Raw genomic sequence first — 22,474 nt, 5'->3', positions numbered from 1 at the left:
ATACGCAAACTAAAAATGTCACATCACAGTTTCATAAAATAGCGACTGCAAGTGTAGCAAAAGCATGCGAAAAAACTCAAAACGTTGGCCTATCTGTGCACATCTGACATCTGGACTGAGGGTGTTTGCTCTCCTCTAATTTGCCACATGCCAATTTTGTTTCAAACAATAAGATTTGGTTTAGACCAACATCTCGTCCCTTCCCTACTTGGATATACTCATGGTCAGAGTTGAGTCCTACATCTTAAGGTCACTATTAGCAAAATTAAGTACCTGAAATCTTGAAACCGGCCAGCTTGTATGTCACCTTGGCGCTTCTAGTCACTTGTATGTCACCTCCCTTAGTGTAAAAACCAGCTTCTATGTCACCTCTCTGAATGTTCACACCTTAAACAAAAATGCATAATGACATTATCTTGAATAAGCCTGATGGTACACATATTCTTTTTTATGCAACCCAACAAATAAACACATAATCGAGAGTACCACACGCTCCAACGAAAAAACCAATCAAAAAGCATTGAATTAACTAATCAAAAAGCACTCTGCGTCACAAGTGTAAGGGAATTGGACACACATGGGGAAAATCGTAGAATTGCGAGGAAGGAACTAGTAAAAATTCCAGTTAAGAAAGTGTGGCAACCAATCCAGAAAATAGGTCAGCGTCAGCCTGCTAAGGATATTGATCAAAATCAGAATGCAGGTTCAACACAGCAAATGACAACTATAATACAGCCTTCTGCTATTAATTTTGTTGGTACTCCAGATAAAAAATCTGCAAAACAAATGATGAATTCAGACAGGGCTACAGCAATGGTCAGTGGAATGTTGCAGGGAATCTATGCAATATTAGAGATGGCTATGACTGGATCAGGGACAACGGCAGTAGAGTTAACTGGCACAAGCAAGTGTGGAATGGGTGGGCATACCCAAAGCACTCTTTCATGACCTGGTTGACACTAAAGAATGGGTTAAATGTGAAGCATAAGCTACTGCAATTTGGCTTTTGCAGTGAGGACAGTTGTTATATCTATGGCCAGCAAGCTGAAACACAACAACACCTATTTTTTAGTTGATGTTATAGTTACAAAGTTATTGAACTGGTGGAACAATGGTGTTAAATAAAGCTTAATATCCAGGATGCTATTCATAAAATCAGGAAAAACAAGGAGAAAGACCAAAAATTTAAGTAATCGAGCCCATAATAAAGGAATCCCCAATTTATAATACGAAAAACCAATGAATTATACATTGTGAGTGGAAGATTGACAACGTTAAAAAGATAGTTGACGAGAAAACCGTACTGATTGAATCACTTTTTGTTAATTATGAATTGATAAGAACTGATGAAAACAGGGGATGTTTTTTTTAAAAGGGTTTCTAACTTCTACGCAATTGGGCAGTGGGAATGGGGTAGAGAGTTATGTATATTAGTACCTGAAGAGGATAAGTTTGCTCAATAAGCAAGTTTACCCGCGAAATGTCGTATATGAACATGCGCAAAGTCAATTCAAAATCCTAAAATTGATCACTATTATGAGCATAAGTATCAGAAGAGAACGAGGATGTATCAGCCCGGCCTCTTAGTTTGTCGTTTGCTATAAGGCCATGAAGGAACAAATAAGTGACGAGGTCCTGAAAAACAGCTGAATGGTTACCGGGGTAATGTTGTATCGTAAATATGATAAGAAGGGAGAAGTACCAGTGAATGTATAGAATCCACTAGAGAGATTGTGCAGCAAAAATGTGGGCGAAGCTGCATCAATTCCTTGTAGTCTTGGAGGATTCCTCCATTGTAAAGCGGAGCCTCAAGATATTTTTTGCACTGTAGTCCCGAACAAAAATGAAAAAGGAAAAAAAAACATTGGTCTTAATTAGAATTATACGAAGTAATGCCACATTTACACTTAATACTCCGTATTTATGTATTTTGAATTAGTATTATGAAATACCTATACATAAGCAAAGGAATCATGAAGCGGTCCATCTCCCACAAAACCATGCAAATGTGAGATATGATAAGCTTTCAAGGCTTAGAAGTAAGTATTTGACTCGGACCTTAAAATAAAAACGAAAGGTAAAACCTATTCTTATAATATGACCATCTTATTCACCTTTGCCTTATTGAAAAGGAATATAGTTAGAAGGGAAAACATACGGAGTAATTACGAGTAGATTTCTATAATTACCATAAGAAATGACCAAGTAATTCCCTAGTAGAGAGGAAAATCATGATATGGAGAAGAAACCCACAATACATATTCTGTTCATCTCAGCATACTAGAGTGTGTGCCAAAAATATAGAGTAAATGAATCTAAAGATTTAGAAAACAACAAGTTTTACAATTTCCATTGTGATTTAGAGTAGGGTACCCGACAAACATAGAGTAAATGAATCTTTGCGAGTCGTATGAAAAGTATTTTCCACGAAGCAAGCAAAAAAGATGTAAATTAATAATGCCATACTGCCAAAACATAATGACTTTGATGAAACAATAGAAGCAAGAGACGAATATAAAACTTACAGTTTTGATGAGAAGGATGTATTTGGTTTTGAAGAAGTATATCTCTGAACATTCAAAGCAGCACAATCGGCCTCCATAAAACATAGCAAGTCGTATGATTCTCTGCATTTCAATATGCTAGATATTGAAGTAGACTTGATTCACAAATATAATCAATTGGATTAGGGATTGGGAAATTGGGGAAAAATGAAATTTCAAAAACTGATTGGGTATGTAAACTTACCAGAAATTGGCGGACAACGGTGGCAAAGAAAGGGAATACGAATGAGGGAGAAAGGGAAGTGGCGTCGCATTTGATGGTGATGATGCTACTTTGTATAATTCAACAATACAATAATACAATAACAATCAATATGATTAAATTGATAAAGATTTAAATGAAGATACTGTAATTGCAATTAAATATGGACAAAAGTACCTTTTGAAGTTTTTGCGGGTAAGGGACGGTGGCTTTGTATCGACGGCAGCGTGAGAAGGAAATGGAGGGTTGTCGAGGGCGGCATGAGGAAAGTATGTTTTCGGTTGCCGGATTGGATTGTGAGGGTTTGGCGTTGTGGAAATGAAGAAGCAGCAGAAGGAACTTTGATCAATCAATACTCCGTATAATCTAAAGGGTTTTGGAGGTTTTCTTTTATTTTTTCTATTAAAGTCGGTTTTAATTAAAAACCGACACTAAATCATATCATGGCGGTTTTTTACTCAAAAAATTGTCACTTTGTATTAACTTTTAACGTCATTCTTAACGTCGGTTCTAAATAGAACCGCCACAATTGACCTATGGTGGCATTTCCTATTTGGAACCGCCATAAAAAGCTTATGTTATCACGTCGGTTCTTACTTAAACCGCCACTATAGACCTCCTACCTACATAAAAATTTCGTTCCCGCCAATTAATTAGGCTTTTCGCGTCGTTTCAATTAGAACCGCCACGATATCTGCGTCGTAATAGGGGTTTTTTCTACTAGTGCTTACTACGCATCGCGGCTGTCGAGCGCTCCTCAGATACGCCTCATGGCTGGCTTGTCTTACCACGCACCGCGGCTGGCGAGCCCTCCTCAGATACGCCCCATGGCTGGCGACCCTTACCACGCATCGCGGCTGGCGAGCCCTCCTCAGATACGCCCCATGGCTGGCGAGCCATACCATGCATCACGGCTGGCGAGCCCTCCTCAGATACGCCCCATGGCTGGCGAGCCTTACTACGCATCGCGGCTGGCGAGCCCTCCTCAGATATGCCACATGACTGGCGAGCCTTACCACGCATCGCGGCTGGCGAGCCCTCCTCAGATACGCCCATGGTCGGCGAGCCTTACCACGCATCGCGCCGGCGAGCCCTCCTCGATATGCCCCATGGTGGCGAGCCTTACTACGCATCGCGACCGGCGAGCCCTCCTCGGATACGCCCCATGGTCAAGCGAGCCTTACCACCCATCGCGGTGGCGAGCCTCCTCGGATACGCCCCATGGTCGGCGAGCCTTACCATGCATCGCGGTGGCGAGCCCTCCTCGGATACGCCCATGGCTGGCGAGCCTTACCACGCATCGCGGCTGGCGAGCCCTCCTCAGATACGCCCCATGGCTGGCGAGCCTTACCACGCATCGCGGCTGGCGAGCCCTCCTCAGATACGCCCCATGGCTGGCGAGCCTTACTACGCATCGCGGCTGGCGAGCCCTCCTCAAATACGTCCCATGGCTGGCGAGCCTTACCACGCATCGCGGCTGGCGAGCCCTCCTCAGTTACGCACCATGGCTGGCGAGCCTTACCACGCATCGCGGCTGGCTAGCCTTACCACGCATCGCGGTTGGCGAGTCCTCCTCACATATGCACCACAGCTGGCGAGCCTTTGTCCGCATACGCGCAAGGACATATCCGAAGATGCCTCAGGTATGACTCCTTCTTATGGCTGGCGAGCCTTTATACGTAGTCTAACGGACTTTAAACGACCCGCACGAATAGTCGACAGACTCTAAACTGTTCCCGACGACAGGTCCTTGGCTCGTACCCTCGAGTCGCCTTGGCGTCGCCCTTCCCGACGGCAGGTCCTTGGCCCGAATCCTTTCGAGCCGCCTTGACGTCGTTTGGGTCTCCAGGGTGTAATCTTCGATTGACCCGGGGGCTCTACTTTGACTTTCGCCTTGTCCAAGCCTCAGTCAAAGTGGGGGCTCTGCTTCACCCTTAAGTCCTTCTAGAGACTGTTACAGGGAGACCTATCATGGATCCTGGGGATTCCCCTCGAGATCATAACCATAACTCCTTCACCCCTAAGTCCTTCTAGAGACTACCACAGGGAAACCTATCTAGGATCCTGGGGATTCCCCTCAAGATCATAACCAAAACTGCTTCACCCCTAAGTCCTTCTAGAGACTGTTGCAGGGAGACCTATCTAGGCTTCTGAGGATTCCCCCTCAAGCTCGTAATATCACACCTTAACCTTTAAGGTCCAGACATGGAAATCTGATCCCATGTTATTTACCAACCATTTCGTGCTCAGGCCACATCAAGCCGGAGACCCTATTCCGCACCACACTACAAGCCGTTACCCATCGGCCTAAACACCACAAAATTCTTGCTCCAGATTTTTATCTGTTAAGCAAACCCATTATTACCAAGCTCCACATTCCCTAATGTTGAAGCCATTTTTCACCACAATCCCCAGCGGAGTCGCCAATCTGTGGACATGGCCCACCTACAGGCCCGGTTCGATCTGTGGGCGTGCAGCGGTCTTTTGAAAGCCACGCTCGGTGGCGTAAAAATGCTTTCGACCGAATCATTTTAGATCGGTCGGTTTCGTCTCGGTAAGGGTCTCGAAACGATTAGAGATGTTCGGAGTCGCCACCAAGCATTTGTGGGATGCTTGGAACCCGTTCGAAATCCACTTTATACCTCGGTCAAATCGAAGCACAAAGCAGCGTTTGACATAGGTACTAAAGATAAGGAAATCGTCCCTCTTTAGCATCCTATCTCTAGAATGACTCTCGTACGCCCTGGATAAGGTCGTCCACTATCCAAAGTTTCTGAGTAAGAGGTGAAGGTACGTATTGGGAAGCCCTTTAATCAGACACCCAATCCCGCCCGCGGTAGCGGCCTCTACTGATCGATCTTGGTTGGTTGAATGCAAAAGTTGATAAAACGGTTTAAATGCATGAATGCGCATCCAATAATTTAAACCTAACATGTGAGAGCTTTATAAGTTGGTTGATTTAATCCAAGTATCAAGTATAAGATGTCGAGTTGGATTTATGGTTGATTTGCATGCAAGACGGAAATTAAACATCCATTTACCGTATTAGGTTTATGGTGCATAACGTGATCCATTTGTCTTAGTAAAGCATTTTGCAAATATGATTTTGAATGAGCAAATAGTCATCTGATCCGTCTTATATCCGGGCTAACCGGAGTCGGGATCGTCCTGGACTAATCTTTGGAAAGGGAATGTGACCTGCACTGAGCGACCATATGAGGCGCGAGCCTGTTGGCGATGTAAAGGGGCCTCTCCTGGTTTTGAAAATGAGAAGGAAAAGGTCTGCTTGAGGCGCGGGTCAACCAACGATTATATGCCATGTTCTAACCTTTTGAAAAACGTTTTTAAAACGTATTGAAAATGGGTATTTGAACCCGTTTTGGTTTGAAAGGGTCGTTTAGACCGTATTTGTTGATTTGAAGAACGAGACTTGAATAATCATCATTATTTTGACGATATTCGATGTCGGGTTCGACTTGACATGAATAGTTTTGAAAATAATTATGAACTAATTGTTTTAAGTTCATTTGAATATAATTAGTCGGTACTTATCATCGTACCCGGGTTAAAATCCGGCATGGTATGTAGAACCAAGGATGACTTTGTGTTGGTGACTAATACATTTATTTGAAAATGTAAAGAAATGATGAAAGGCTTTAAAATACCTTCCAAAATGTAAAGAAATGAAATAAAAGGTTTTAAAATACCTTTTAAATGTTATTAACCAAATATTGTCACCGAAACACGGATTTAACCGTCATGGTATGAGGAATCAAGGGTGAAAAATGTTTTATGGTTACAACAAATGAAATAAAACAAAAAGGGTTTGAAAATATTTGAAATGGTAAAAACCGATTACAAATATGAAAATGGATTAAAGGGGAAAGACGAGAACAAACACGGTTGAGTTCTGACCTGGACACCCCATTGAGGCGCGAGCATGCCTGCATACCAAGGGGCTTCTGTCTCAGGCCAAAAATCAGTTTTGGCTCGTTTATTCCATGTTTTGGTTCATGTTATGCATGTTTTAGCATGTTATAGTCATGAAACAAATAAAAACATGATAAAAGAAGGATTTTTACACCCTCATACTTACATGCTTGGTTATGGCGAGTGACCGACGTAAGTGTAACAACTCGTTTGGTCGGAAAAAACTCGGTTTAAAACTGTTTTGGTAAGTAAAAAGAGTGTTTTAAGATTAGTGACGGTGTAGTGGTCGAAGTGGTCGGTCAAGTGATTTAACGCACGATGACGGTACCAAACAATGTGTAAGGCTTGTATTTACGATCGGTAGGTCGTAAATACGCGTCGGATTGTGACTTAAGAAGTCGAGTCGAGAATTTTAAGGGAGAAAAGAGGGGGCGGACACTCGCGTAAGTTCTCAAAGGGGGGCATTTGAGGGGTATTTATTGGAAAATGAGTGGTTGTGTGAGTTTTGAGCCACGTGGCCACCTGGGCTGCTCAAAGAGGCGCGAGCCACGTCGCGGGTCTTCAAGTTGTCTTGTCGCTTTCACACAAGAGCAATCATGATTTGTTCTATCCTAGGATTTGTAGTCATATGTTTGGTACTTGACCATTCATAAATCCGGGAAATCTTAGCATAGAAGGTTTGAAATGGTTTATTTTTTGTGGTTGACTCAGTTTGACTCGTTGTTGGAGTCGGGATTTGAATTTTTGAGTCGGTTTTTGGTCCGGTGTCGGTTTTGACTCTAGTTAGTGTCATTGCGACCCCGTCGTCGTGCATTAGACACTCCAGGTATTTTTGAATTGTTTTGAAATGTTTTTTTTTTTTTGAAATCGTTTTAAGTTTTCCGACGTAAAGTTGTACACAAACTGTCGATCAAACGCCGCGATTCCAAAGCATGTTATAGTCCGATAATCATCAGGTGTTTGTTGGAGTCTCAGAAGATACTGGGTATCTACAAAAATAAACACACACAAGGAGTATTTGGGATGACTGAAAATCGACTAAGAACATGGGATATGACTTGAGCGAGATCACAAAGCAAGCTCAAGACTCGGAAACTCGTTCAAGATCACTAAGCATGAACTAAATTCCTCCTCAAACACTAAGTAATGAGGGGTTTTCCGCACTAAGCAAGAAGAAAGCAAGTAGAAAACTCAGTTTTCAAACTCATCATTTTAATCTTAAAATCAATCTGAAATTCTCATTAGGGTTGCTTGGTTTTTATAGACCAAGCCTTACAATCTTGGCCCTTAATTACAAACTACATCTAAGGGCCACAAAAGGAGCTGCTATTGTACAAGTAAACGACAGCCTAGGACATTAAAAGACCTTACACAAACTGAAAATGGAAAGGACATAAAGCAAAGAAATGATAAAGTAAACTAATAGTCCAACCCTCCTTGTTTGTTTGCTCAACTCCTTATTTATGCAATATGGACTGACTTGGTGGCCTATGGAACCGTGTAAGGCTCTTGTGCAGCTCCCAAAAGTCCTTTGAGCTTTGTTGGATCTAAAGAGGAAAGGTTGAAAGCGACATTTAGCTCATTGTTCAAAACCGGGTCCCCTTGGTACCTTTGCAATGATTCTTCAATTAATTTCTGATTGGTAACTCTTGGAGATAAAAGATCCAAGACAAAAACATCCCAAAATCACCCAAGATGTGAAATAGGATGGTTGGAACCATGGCTTCTTAGACGAATTGAGAGTTAGACCTCAAATTGTGACGAGGTCCAAAACCGGGTGAATTTGAAGCTTCCTCGAGTTGTTTCTCTTCAGTGTAAGACCGACAATGCATAGTTTTTGGATCCCGCGACAAGTCTTGTGAATAAATTTCATTCTTCATCCTTCCCGCAGCTACATTACTCATTGTAGACACGGGCCCACCTGCGACGCCCAGCCGATCTGTGGACGTGCAGCGGTCTTTTGAAAGCCACGCTCGGCGGCGTAAAAATGCTTTCGACTGGATCGTTTTAGATCGGTCGGTTTCGTCTCGGCAAGGGTCTCGAAACGATGTAATAGATGTTCAGAGTCGCCACCAAGCATTTGTGGGATGCTTGGAACCTGTTGTTGGAATATTAGTCCTCGACAATAATGCGATCACATGTTTAAATCTCATATTAAGAATGCTAAAGGGAATATAATATTTTATTGTCAACTGATCCACATTAATAGGTAATGATTGGCTGGCTAGAGTTTGACATTACTGTCGTATGACGGTGGTGATCAGTTGATCCCTTCAGGTCATACCTCTAGGGAAACATTCTTAATTGATTAATTAATTGATTGTATGATTGATACAAGTTAATTAATTCCTTAAAATTGACAAATGATTTTGTGAGTAAAATTACGTATCTTATTGTAATTTGATTAAATAAGATTCGTACTAAGTAATTAAATTGTTTTATTACTTAAGGTTTATTTATTGTTTATGAAACAATTAAAATAAGAATGAATGGTTTATTATAAATACAAGTAGTTGTGATTTATAATTCTATGACCCATTTTAAGTAATTGTAATTGTGAATTACTAGTTAATTTTTTGTATGTGATTTATTTTGTTTATATAATGATTTTTAATAAGTTAAAAATGCATTATTAAAACAACATGTCTAGTAACATGTCCAAAATGTCACACTACACAAATTTACATTTGACAAACTTAAAATGGACCCATTTTATCTAAGGGTGCCGTGTAAATGGAGGGATAGGGTAGATTTAGGATTTAATTGGTGCTCTAATTGAGAATTAGGCATAATGATTATGTCCTTAATAGACCTTAACCTAGCCCTACACTATGTGACTTGAGAAGAAGAACTTTGTGCAAGTATTGGGCATTCTACCCAATGCCACCCGGCCCCCTAAGTGAATAAGGAGAGTTTTTCATCTTCTTATTCTACACAATTCATTCTAATAAGTTCATCACCTTGATAATAACTCATCTCTCTAGTTTTTGTTGTTGAACATACTAGAAAATAAATCTCACAAATCTCTAATATTATTGTCTCATTACTCGAAGTAGTAAACTAATAATATTAGTTGTTATTTTAAGACACAAATACTAATTTCTAGTAACTAAATTAGTACTTGTATTAAGAGTGATTTCCTTGGTACAATCCTTGAGGAGTAGATTCTACTATTGAATTCTAAGGGTTTTGTTGGAGCACTTGGATTTACTTAAGAAGACTAATTGGTAGGAGACCGATTAGTATAATCCATTCGGCCCTCAATGTAAGATTAATCGATTTCTTCTTACTTTGTATCATTTTTGTTATGCATGCATAAGATCTAGATTAGTTTATGACTAAACTAATATATATAGTTATTAGAAGTGTCTAATAAGAAGTTAATGAATCTTTTAATTGGTATCAGAGTAAGAGTTGTTGCATGCATAATCGGTTATTATTTTTCCGAGTTAAAATGTTAACATATAAAACTTGAAATTTGTGATTTATGATGATAAAGAGCACGAAATTTTTGCATGATAAACATTCTGGTCCTAAATTGATTTTAGGTCATTTTTGATGATTTATGGTATTTTATTGCTCTTTAATATGATTTTAGTATTTTTATTACATTTTATTGAATAAAATGACATTTAAAATGCTAAAATTAGTTAGACTATGATTCTGACCTTGACATTTTTACACGACCTCACATGCATATTTTACACATTGTATGTAAAATTTCGTATAAAATGGTTTTATATTGCATGATTTATGATTTTTACATGATAAAAAATGATTAAATAGAGGTATTTTGGTTAAAAATAGTTAGACTTCGTCTCTGCCCATGAAATTTTAGTATGTCACATGCAATATTTACACATTGTATGTAAATTTTGAGATGAAATGGTTTCATTTTGCATGATTTATGATTTTTAGATGTAAAAATCACATAAATAGTGACTATTTTAGAAAAAATAGCTAAAATGAATTTTATGGCATGAAAATATTTCCCAATATTGTATATATGATATGAACATCAGATCTAAAGTTGCATGTCAAATTTCGTTTGATTTGGATGTTTACTGATTTTTATATTGTAAAATTAATAAATAGCAACTTTAAATAGTCATAATTATAAATTCGATTTTTTGGACCTAAAAATTTGTCATTTCCAGGTTCTATAAACTTATTTAGAATATTCAAAATTTTAATTTTGATTTATTACATAATTTTATGTTTAATTTGGAATTAATGGGATAAAGTTATGTATTATATGATTTGTTTGTGAAATAAATTTAAAATATTCTAAGGGCAAATTTTAGAATTAATTTGTTGTAATTGATTAATATTTGAATTATTACTACTATTATTATTATTAGATGATGAACTATTATTTTTATTTGATTTAGTATTTTTGTCCATTACAGCAGGATGAGACGTAGCTTTTTTTCGAGCCATTGCTGCGAAACAGTTGATGCCTAAAATCAGAGAATATTCCCTCTCTAACTTTCTCTCTCATCATGCCCCTTCTTTGTTAACCTTTCAACTATTTCTGTTTCCTTATTCTCTGTAGAGTTGCATTTTCATATTTCTGTTGGATTTTCTCTTACCTATTTCATCATGAAGGTATATCTTGTTTAGCTTCGTTAAGCTTTCAACCTTGGATTCCGACCTTTGTTAACCTTTCAACTATTTCTGTTTCCTTATTCTCTGTAGAGTTGCATTTTCATATTTCTGTTGGATTTTCTCTTACCTATTTCATCATGAAGGTATATACTGTTTAGCTTCAAGCTTTTTTCGATTTCGTCCTTAATTTATTTAGTCCGTTTTATGTAACTCTAATGTAACCTAAATTAATGTTTCTTATGTTCATTTTGCCGGATTATTCATTTATTGATGAATTTTGAGTTCAGTATTGTTGTTAAAATCGAAATTTGCGTTTTCATTTGCATGCTATCAGAATTTGTATCTGTCGCATTGTTTGTTGATTTCGTAACTTGCTTATACATTTCGATTTGTTTGTTGTTCTTTAGTTTGACCTAATTTTTGCTTTTTTTGGACTTTTGTTGAATTTTAAGTACTTTTAACCTAAGTTGCATCAATTTAAGACCACATGCAAAAGGTCATAATTGCGTGCACATTTTTGTTGTAGATAATGCACATTTCAATAAAACTGATAGGACATTTTTTTCTTGAAATGTGTACAACACAACACAACTCATTAATATTACATGCAAAACTACTTTCAGTTATTGAAGCGCAAAGGCGATCCTAGAACTGTTACACGCCATATTTCTCCGAGGCTGAACAACCTCAGTCCTACTGTTGATGATCCTACTCCAATGTTCTCCCGTATTACCACCCGGATGTCACCTAAAAGTTTTGTTGATGTCCTTAGACACCTTGATTACAATCAATGGTGTGCTCTGGAAGAGATTGGTTTTTCTTCATTATTCTGGCTAAGGGTTACAAGGCTTCTTTTACGCCTTGGTTATTGGTTAATTGAGAACTACAACCCGTATTCTGATTTCATCATTCTACCTGATAAAGAGCGCTTTCGTGTGTCTGCTTCTTGTATCCATGATGCTGTTTGCCTCCCAATTGGAGGAAAATCTATTTTACTTTCATGCTCTAGTGACGAAGATGCGGAATGTGACGCGTTTTATGTGCATTGGAAAGCTCAATTTCATGTTGATGGTCAAGTGGATATCAAGACCCTTGCAGAACACATTATTTGTCATGATGATTACAGTGATCAATTTAAGATTAATTTTGTGGTGCTTGCTGTATCTTTGTTAATGCGAAACAATCAGAAGCCGTTCGTCAATCACCATGTACTAAAATCGCTGAAGAATGTGTCTGCCATTGGTCAGCTCGATTGGTGTCAATTTGTTATAGAGAGTTTACGGTTTAACACAAAGGATTGAGTGAAAAAGAGGAAGAAGAATCACTTTGGTGGACCTCTCCTGTTTCTAATGGTACAAATCTTCTGTGTTACATCTATTGTTAGTTATTATGGTTTTAAAACCTGCCATTTGCCAGTCATAATCCGGTTTTTACTTGCAGCTTGTTTATGTTGACCGTGTTGTCCATGAAAAAACGAATCCTAAAAAGAGATTACTATACTCTTTTGAATTGGACATCTGCTGCACTTTTCTCAAAGGAAAAGCAGGAGATAGAAGCTGGTCAGTTTGGTCTTGGTCGTGTAAAAGGTCGACTGATGGAAAGAATTAGATTTTCTCATCCACGTAGAAAAGTGGTTGAAAAAGTACGGAGAGTGTCGAGGGATGTTAGTACTGATACAAAATCTCCAATTTTGTACTCGTCTCCGAAGGTATATCCATTGATTCTCGAAATATTCACTATTCCTTTTCAAAATTCACTTTGAAATATTTTCTTTGTTAGATGTGGTTGTTTACATACGCACCTTTTCGATTATTATTCCAAATGTACCTTCATAGCACTAAATATGTACCTTTAAATTATTGGATATGTTAATGTGCTGCTTTCCAAACTGAGACGCGCCTTGGCATTAATTATAATGTCCCTTGTCCAGGAGTTTGCAGACGACTACACTGCTTCAGCAAAGAGAGTCATGGAAGATATGGTTGTGTTAGATGAGAAATACGCGATTGGTTTGCAATGTTTCCCAGGTGAGAGTGTTTCAAACAGGCCCATTCAGCAACTGAATTTGTATATTTGACATATGGTGGTGGTACCGAAGATGTGTCATGTGCACCGACGTGGGAATCCAGCACACTGGAGGAAGATGAACAGTTTATTGCTGTAGCAAATACAGCCGAGAAAGCGTACAAATTATAACTTGCTCGTGCTAAACACAGAGAACAATGTGCTAAGTGGAGAAATTCATTCGTACCCGTCACTGGTGAGTTTTCGTTCGATTTAGAGTTGGAGAAAGACTTTGCTGAGAGTGAGGCAAGGTTAGCCGCAACTAAAGGGGTTAAACTGGATTGCCCTGTCACTGGTGAATCTTCTCCACGTGCCAAAATGATTCATTTCATGGTAAGTCCTACCTATATACCTCTATCCTGCAACAAGCAACTGTCATCTCGTTTTGATCCGCTGTTTTCTGCTATCCAAGATGACACCAATGTGTTAACACCACTTACTGCGGTGCACCTTCAAGTGGCTGAATATGTTTTCAGTGACCGGGGCACTAACAATCGTCGGTCCAGGTAATCTAAAATATGAACTTGTTAAATTAACATTTCTGTTTCACACCTGACAAGTAATTTGATATATTTTTCCTTGTTTCCTTTTTTTTTTTGCTCTAGTGAGGACTTATATTCGTACAAGACTTATTTTCCAATGCGAATGCATTTGTGGTCATTAAAGCCATCTGAACATGTTTCGAGTGTTGTAATTGGTTGATGGTCATCATATTTGAATTGTAAAGAGGAAGAAAATAATCTTGGTACTCCGAAGCGGTTCTTTTTTACCACGCTTGTGCATGTAAGTACATTTACATACACTCTTTTGAACATATGATCTTAAACGCTGTGTGCAGTATGTATTTTGAAATACTGTACTTCCCTCTTTCGTTACTTTCTCATGCAGACTGTATTAGCGAAACCCAGCCCAGGTTTAAGCGATGAAAATATTTATGAATTGTTCGAGGCTCGTGTAAAAATGGAGTTGCAGCTTTTCCCGGGAATAGACATAACTTCAATCGCACTCGTAAGTTGCTATTGTTCGCTTGAAATACTTTACAATTTTCTTTGCCATTGTTGTATTGCATTTTTAAAAAATTGAGTCATACTATTATCCCATAAGTCCATTCTTTTTTTGTTTTATTCCAACTACTAAACCCGTTTGAACCTCAACTTGTATATACCCATTTTATATTTAAAAAGTTCAGATTAGGTCAAATTAGGATAAATGGCCATTTAACACAATGTTAATGTTATAATTTTTCAATGTACTTTCTAAACGTTGTAAATGTACTTTTTCAACATTCATAATGTACAAATTAGGTCAAGTTACAGTAGTTCTAATTGGTCATTGTTGTAATTTCTCAATGTTAATATTGTAATTTCTCAATGTACTTTCTAAACGTTCTAAATGTACTTTTTAAACATTCACAATGTTAATGTTGTAATTTCTCAACGTGGGGAATATCCAATATGCACAAGTGAAGTTGCAACTATATGCACACGTTGGGAACATAGAACTTGATTCATACTATCATTCCATGTCTGCATTCTGCTTTTGTTTTATTGCAACTGCTTGACTCAAAGGCAATTTTCTTTGCGTTTGTATTAAATGAGGTCACTTTATATTGCAATATACCGTTCTCATTTTATACATGTGCCTCACGATTAGCCAAAATGTACCCTCCCAAGAGTTTGACTGTACTTATGGTTGTACGTCCTTTGTTTTGTAATTTAAGTTTTTTTTACCAATTGTACACGAGAAACACTTCTTCTTATACGTGGTTGACCTGGTGAGGAAGCGTTTCGTCATTCTTGACAACTCACTCTCAGATGAAGATGCCATGAAGAAATATGGTGTATCTCCACTGTTAACGGTCTGTTTGAATTTGACACATTTTTGTTGTTCTATTGAATTGGGACTATTAGTCGCGCTTAACACTGCTTTAAAATGTTTTGTCATAGATTGATGCTCTTGGAAGGTTTTTGGGTGAGAACCCAAGAACGTCTGACTCTAGCAACGTTGTGTTGGCTATGGATCCCATTGTTGCAAATCTTAGTTAAAGAAATAACTACAATGTTGATGACTGTGGTATATACACAATGAAACACATGGAAACATTTATGGGATTAATCTCTTGGAAATGTGGCCTGATGAAAAATGATGTGAGTGTTGGTTCTTATTTTTAAGAAATTCATGTTCATTGTGTCTTGCCTATCTCGTTAATTGTTGGCTTCTGTTTTGCAACGGAGCGTGCTTAAAGTGTTACGATACAAATCTATATGCACATTACTAATGTTCGACCACAACGATTGCCATGAAACTGTCGCTGATCATGCGAAGAAGGGTCATTTCTCTAAAACTAGTGATTACATTTAATGTTCAAATATTATCTACGCAGTACGTTAGAATTTGTGTCTGATGACACCCCTGTTCATGTAGCATGATGTTTTAAATTCTAGTGTACGTTCGTATGTGTAATGATGTCCAATTGCATAAGCAAAATGTTCAATTTGTGAACCAATGTTTAGTTGCACCTAATTAAAGTACTTCTTTGTCAATTTTTAGCGTGTATATTTACTTGAACGTTATTATTTCCTTGAATACCGACTTATGATGTACTGAATTAGCAAAATAATATAATGTACATTTCAGGTCTGCTTTTAAATCTCTTTTATAAAACAGTACCTGCACATTATGAACATACGTAATGAACATTTGAATTAAATTGAAAGCACATTTATTTCTATTATACATTGAAAACAGGAAAATAGGTTTAAAATAACGTCAAAGATCTATCTATAGCGACATCATAAATCTAAGTATATGAATGAACTTTTGAAGTTTTCTATCTTATTAAACGATCACATGCATTACAATTTAATTAATGTTTCATGTTCTTTTTAAAATAATTTAATGTACCTTTAAATATAATATAATGTACATTTTCCAGAGAGTGCTTAATGATATTTTAGTTGCACCTAATTATCAGAACATGCACATTATGAATATAGATAATGGACATGTTAATTAAACTGTTTACATACATTACATAATATATACAGTGTAAACAGGAAAACCAGTTTAATAAACTGTCAAAGATCTATTTTTAATCCCGTCCCCAAAAAAGGGTTCACTTGCCCCCTCTAGGGTGTCTTTTGGTCTTGCGGCCGTACAAACCACACATAAGGGAAAGGGTTTAGGGTTGGATTAGGCGGACCCGCGGTAGCGATCTGCCTAATCCAACCCTAAACCATTTCCCGTCCCGTTTTAGGATACCCGACCCCCTAGTTTTAATCCCGTCCCCAAAAAGGGTTCACTCGCCCCCTCTAGGGTGTCTTTTGGTCTTGCGGCTGTTCGAGCCACACATAAGGGAAAGGGTTTAGGGTTGGATTAGGCGGATCCGCGATAGCGGTCTGCCTAATCCAACCCTAAACCCTTTCCCGTCCCGTTTTAGGATACCCGACACCCTAGTTTAATTCCCGTCCCCAAAAAGGGTTCACTCGCCCCTTCTAGGATGTCTTTCGGCCTTGCCGCCGTTCGTAATCCAACCCGAAACCCTTTCCCGTCCCGTTTTAGGATACTCGATCCCCTAGTTTTAATCCCGTCCCCAAAAAGGGTTCACTCGCCCCCACTAGGGTGTCTTTTGGTCTTGCGGCTGTTCGTAATCCAATCCTAAACCCTTTCCCGTCCCGTTTTAGGATACCCGGCCCCCTAGTTTTAATCCCGTCCCCAAAAAGGGTTCACTCGCCCCCTCTAGGATGTCTTTTGGTCTTGCGGCCGTTCGAATCACACATAAGGGAAAGGGTTTAGGGTTGGATTAGGCGGATCCGCCTAATCCAACCCTAAACCCTTTCCCGTTCCGTTTTAGGATACCCGGCCCCCTAGTTTTAATACCGTCCCTAAAAAGGGTTCACTCGCCCGCTATAGGGTGTCTTTTGGTGTTGTTGCCGTTCGAACCACACATAAGGGAAAGGGTTTAGGGTTGGATTAGGCGGATCCGCGATAGCGGTCTGCCTAATCCAACCCTAAACCCTTTCCCATCCTGTTTAAGGATACCCGACCCCCTAGTTTTAATCCCAATTAGAACTGATGTAATTTGACCTAATTTGTACATTATGAATGTTGAAAAAGTACATTTAGAACTTTTAGAAAGTACATTGAGAAATTATAACATTAACATTGTGCTGGGAAATGATAAATACAACCCACCGGGTTGTATTTAAACATTTAATACCCTTCTATATTTGGTATTAATTTATAAATTAGAGAGTAAATTATACATAAATCAATGCAATTAATGCATATATTAACTATTTATTTCCTCTTTTAATTGTCTAAATACAACCCACTGGGTTGTATTTATCATTACCCGTGTGTTAAATGGCCATTTATCCTAATTTGACCTAATCTGAACTTTTTAAATATAAAATGGGTATATAAAAGTAGAGGTTCAAACAGGTCAAGCAGTTGGAATAAACCAAAAAAAAAATGGACTTATGGCATGATAGTATGACCCAATTTTTTAAAAAAATACCGCCACTTTAAACTTCTTCTCTTTAACATCTTACTACTTTTCGTTTTTCCTGTCAATTAAATTGTAGCTGCACGTTTTCTCATTCTCAGATCGTTCACTTACTCTTTATCGCTCTCTATCGGAATGAAGGTTATACTCTTTGCCTTTAATTATTTGCTAAAAACAACTGTTTTACTATTCATCTGCTTCGAATTTTACATAGTTTCCTTAGCTATTAATGTTCGAAGATGTTCATTATAAATCAATCCTAATATTATTTCTCAGGTGCATCAATATGTCGGAATTTATACGCATTGTTTCCTAATGATTTTGATGTACTTTGCTATGGCTTAATATCTGTTAATGTTTAGGATGTATTTTCTTCATGTACTTTTTTAATGTTTAGCATGTACTTTATGGATACCTGACCTTCATATCAATATGTCGGAATTTATACGCATTGTTTCCTAATGATTTTGATGTAGTTTGTTAATGTTTAGGGATATACATAAATTTGTACGCATTGTTTCCTAATAATTTTGATGTTCTTTGCTATGGCTTAATATTTAGGATGTATTTTCTTCATATACTTTCTTAATGTTTAGCATGTACTTTCTGGATATCTGACCTTCATATCTGTATTTTTAATGGCTTTATATTTCTGTCTTATATGTTTTTTTAGCGCTTAAAATTGAAGAACACAGATGTCACTACGGTTGTGCAAATCAGTCCTGATTCACCTATTGTTTGTCAACCTCCATCGAGATTCACCAAAGACTCTTCTTCTGCTGTGATAATTGAAGTTTCTGACAGCCCTACAATAGGAGTAGTACATCATCCTATCATTTGTCATACTTTACATACAGTCGACAAAAACTCTTCTTTTGTTGCGATTATTGTTGTTCCCGACAGTCCTACAATAGAGGAGATTGTTAATCGTCCTAGAGTTCGCCGCACTTCGTGTAGCCTCCTAAAAAACTCCTCTTGTCCTTTGTTGATTGATGTTCCTGAAAGCCCTATTGAAGATGGGATTGTTGATCCACCTTGTAGTAACAATAACATAGCGGAATCCTCGATTCAGGTTGAAACCCTAGATACTGAAATTGAGCAAGTTAGGCAAGAGGTTGAGGAGATGATACATGCGGAAGTGAAGAAGGTTCTAATTGATGGGCTTGTACTCTCGGATAATCCTGATGATTGGGTTGAGGTTTCTAATGGGAAGAAGAAATCTTCGCTTCGTCTGGAACCGATTGTTGAAGATGTTGCTGAGGAAGCTGAGGCTCAACCTAGCATCTTAAAGCTGTCAATGGAAGATGTCCAGGAGGAAATTGCATATTGGAAATTGGCAATATATGGGTATGTGATGGAGGCAAATCCACCACGAGAAGTTTTGGAAGGATTTCTGAGAAGAATCTGGGCACCATATGATATATCCAAGATTTCATGCCTTCCTAATGGACTATTTGTGGTAAGATTTGCCAAGGCTGAGCACCATAAATTAGTTCTTGCTAATGGTATATTCTTATTTGATGGAAAACCGATTGTGATTAAACCCTGGGACCCTGCTACTCGAATTTCTGTTATGAAGGTTCCTATATGGGTCAAATTGGTTGGTTTGGATCTTAAATTCTGGGGGGCAAAATGTTTAGAGAAGTTATCTGGATTAATTGGGCGATTTATTCGTATTGATGATTCTACTCTAGATAAGACTCTCTTAGGTTTTGCTAGAACTATGGTTGAGGTTGAGTTTGACCAGCACTTTCCGACCAAAATTAGGTTTGAAGATGAGATGGGGGTGGAAGTTACTGTGCCTATTGAGTATGACTGGTTACCCATTACCTGTCAACAATGCAAAGGAATTGGCCACACTACTAATGCTTGCAGGAAGAAATTAGTGAGGGCTGGGAGACCTAGTCAGCAACCACAGAGACAGGTTTGGAGGCCTAAAGTGAATACTACACAGTCTTACTTGAATCCTAAGGATTTACCTCCTTTTCCTAAAGAGGCTGGTGTCCTTCCTGGCCCAGGTTTGAGGACTACACCTGGACCACCTGTTCTGGCTACCCCAATTGTTACTCCAGTGCCTGCACATGTTCAGAGTTCTAAATTTACCCCTGCTAGAATAATAACCAGGATTACTCGTCATGAATCTAGGGTGGTAAATGGAACTGAAGGAGCATTCACAACGAATTTTAATGCTCAATTGGCTGGAGCTACTAATGATGCTGAAATGGTTGATAAAGGAGGGGGAGGAGTAGCCTCTTCTTCCCATGTTTAAATTTGGAGTATGGAATATAAGGGGCCTGAATAGTGTTCTTAAACAAAAAGATATTAAGTGGTTTCTTCATCAACATGATGTTGATCTATTTTGGCTCCTAGAGACCAGGGTAAAACCTGGGTCTCTAAATAGAGTAATTAATCAGGTGTGTCATAATTGGAGTTTTGCTACTAATACTAATGTACACTCAGGAGGTATAATCTGGGTTATGTGGAAATCAAAAAATTTAGAGGTGGATGTAGTGGAATATGATGCTCAATATATTCATCTTCATGTTAAGGTTAAACATACTGGCCAGTTGTTTGCAGTTACTTATGTCTATGGTTTTAACAAAATTGAAGAGAGAATACCACTCTGGCAAGCTCTGATTAGGTTGTATGGTGGTGGCCCGTGGGTGGTCTTAGGAGATTTTAATAATGTGTTGTATGCTAATGAAAGATTGGGTAAAATTGTCAAGGATGATGAGATGATGCCTTTCCAATCTACTCTGAACTGCTGTGATTTGCAAGATATGAAGTCTACAGGTGCATTTTTTACATGGAACAATAAACAACATAGTGCTACTAGGGTGTTTAGTCGTATTGATAGAGTACTTGTTAATAGTGACTGGATTGCTCAATGGCCTGATTGGAGTGCACACTTTTATCCTGAAGGGACCTTTGATCATTGCCTCTGCATTATTTCCTATGGTATGAGTGGTGGAAATGGACATAAGAAGTCTTTCAAATTCTTTAATATGTGGACTAAAGTCCCTGAATTCCATAGCATATTGGAGAAAGGCTGGGGCTTAACTGTTAGTGGGACTGCTATGTTCAAAGTTGTTACTAAACTCAAAATGCTGAAGCCATTACTGAAGAATTTATATAGAGACATATTTTCTGACATAGAGAGAAATGCTGATGTGGCCTATCATCTGTTACATGACCATCAACTTCAGCTTCAGAAGGATCCTACTAACAAGAGTCTCATGGATATGGAAAGGCAGATTAGGGAATCATACTATTTCCTGGCTGATGCTAGAGATGATTTCCTCAGACAAAAATCTAAATGTGCCTGGGCAAAAGATGGGGATTCTAATTCTGGTTTATTTCACCAGGCTATTAGGAAGAGGCAAGTCCAAAATAAAGTTCTTTATATTGAGAATAGTATAGGTCAGGAATGTAAGGAGCCTAGTGAGGTTTTGCAGGCATTTGTGGATTATTATTCTGATGTCCTTGGCACCAATGCTCCTACAAGTAACTTTTACAAACAGGTGGTGAGGCAAGGTAAATTGGTGAATCCTGCTGATTGGGAGGAAATGTGCAAGGTACCTAGTGAACTTGAAATCAAGCAAGCATTGTTTTCCATTCCTGATGATAAAAGCCCAGGTCCTGATGGTTTCACAAGTTGTTTTTTTAAGGCTGGGTGGGAGACTGTTAAAGGAGATATTTGTCTAGCTGTGCAGGACTTCTTTATTCATGGAAAAATGTTGAAGCAAATCAATTGCACCAACCTGGTATTACTTCCTAAAGTTGAGAGTCCTAAATCAGTTAGAGAGTTTAGGCTAATTGCATGTTGTAATACTATTTATAAGGTTATATCCAAGGTTCTGTGCACTAGATTAAGTGGAAGCCTTACCAGCATTATTAATCCAGCTCAGTGTGCTTTCATAAAAGGAAGAAGTATTTTGGGAAACATACTCATCAGTCAAGACTTAGTGAGAATGTATGCTAGGAAGAGTATCTCAGCTAGGTGCTTGATGAAAGTTGACTTGAGGAAAGCATATGATTCAATTGAATGGATATTTGTTCAACAAATGCTAGAAGCTCTCAATTATCCTCCTAAGTTGGTTAATCTGATTATGTAGTGTGTGAGCACTCCTAGCTATTCCATTGTTCTAAATGGTCAGGTTCATGGGTTTTTCAAAGGATGCAGAGGTTTGAGACAAGGGGATCCAATGTCTCCCCTTCTCTTCACTATCTGCATGGAGTATCTAAGCAGACTTCTTGCTTTGGTTGGTAGGATGCCTAGCTTCAAATTCCATCCCTTGTGTAAGAACCTCAAGCTGACCTATCTTATGTTTGCAGACGACTTACTCATGTTCTGTAAAGGTGATCTCAAATCTGTGTTCACTGTTATGGATATGTTTAAGAGGTTCTCTAATGCTTCTGGATTAGCTATAAACTCTGATAAGTCTGACTTTTACTGCAATGGCATTAAAGCTGATACTGTACAGAAACTTCTCCATGGCACTGGGTTTAAGAAAGGGGTGCTTCCATTTAAATATTTGGGAGTTCAAATTTCTCATAAGAGACTTACTAAAGCTGATTGCAATATATTGGTGGACAGAA

At 38.4% G+C, this 22,474-nt stretch overlaps 1 long non-coding RNA gene across 4 annotated transcripts; it reads right to left on the bottom strand.

Annotated features, from left to right (window-relative positions):
* Nucleotides 1–330: 330 nt before the first annotated feature.
* On the bottom strand, nt 331–3,144 carry LOC141652270 (uncharacterized). Of its 4 annotated transcripts, XR_012547092.1 has the most exons (6): nt 2,944–3,143; nt 2,749–2,833; nt 2,526–2,659; nt 1,953–1,987; nt 1,703–1,825; nt 331–775 (listed from the first exon to the last, which is right to left on the bottom strand). It is a non-coding gene; the product is annotated as an uncharacterized LOC141652270 (long non-coding RNA). The 4 variants fall into 4 exon arrangements; XR_012547093.1 differs by having other exon boundaries at nt 331–1,825; nt 2,749–2,836; nt 2,944–3,144; XR_012547090.1 differs by having other exon boundaries at nt 331–1,825; nt 2,944–3,142.
* Between the last annotated feature and the right edge of the window lie 19,330 nt (nt 3,145–22,474).

Source organism: Silene latifolia, chromosome 4 (assembly GCF_048544455.1).
Source record: "Silene latifolia isolate original U9 population chromosome 4, ASM4854445v1, whole genome shotgun sequence".
NCBI classification, from domain to species: domain Eukaryota; kingdom Viridiplantae; phylum Streptophyta; class Magnoliopsida; order Caryophyllales; family Caryophyllaceae; genus Silene; species Silene latifolia.
Note: the sequence above shows the minus strand (reverse complement) of the source record. Positions and strands in the feature narration are given on the sequence as shown.